Genomic DNA, 364 nt, shown 5'->3' on the forward strand with positions numbered 1-364 from the left:
AGAGACAAGGGGATAACGATCGGAACATCCGCGCGCGGTTTATCGCGGGCGGGGGGTAGTTTGCCAGCGCGTTTTCGATTCGGCCGCGCTGATATCGCGCGTGTCGTAAACCGCCCTCCGACTGTGTCGACCTTTCGTCCGCGATTCATAAAATCGAAGCAACGCGCGGCGCCCTGAAGCAGTCAAGAACGAGTGAAATTGCGCGATGTTACTCCGAGGATGGTGCACAATATCGGTCTGCTTTCACTGTACCTACACTTTCGTGGATTTCAATGCGACGTGCATGAAAGAGCAACCTTTCCGCCGAGAAATGCGTGAGAACTGTAGAGTATTATAATTTCCCTTGTCGGAGGAAGCTTGCGTC

Source organism: Andrena cerasifolii, chromosome 4 (assembly GCF_050908995.1).
Source record: "Andrena cerasifolii isolate SP2316 chromosome 4, iyAndCera1_principal, whole genome shotgun sequence".
NCBI classification, from domain to species: domain Eukaryota; kingdom Metazoa; phylum Arthropoda; class Insecta; order Hymenoptera; family Andrenidae; genus Andrena; species Andrena cerasifolii.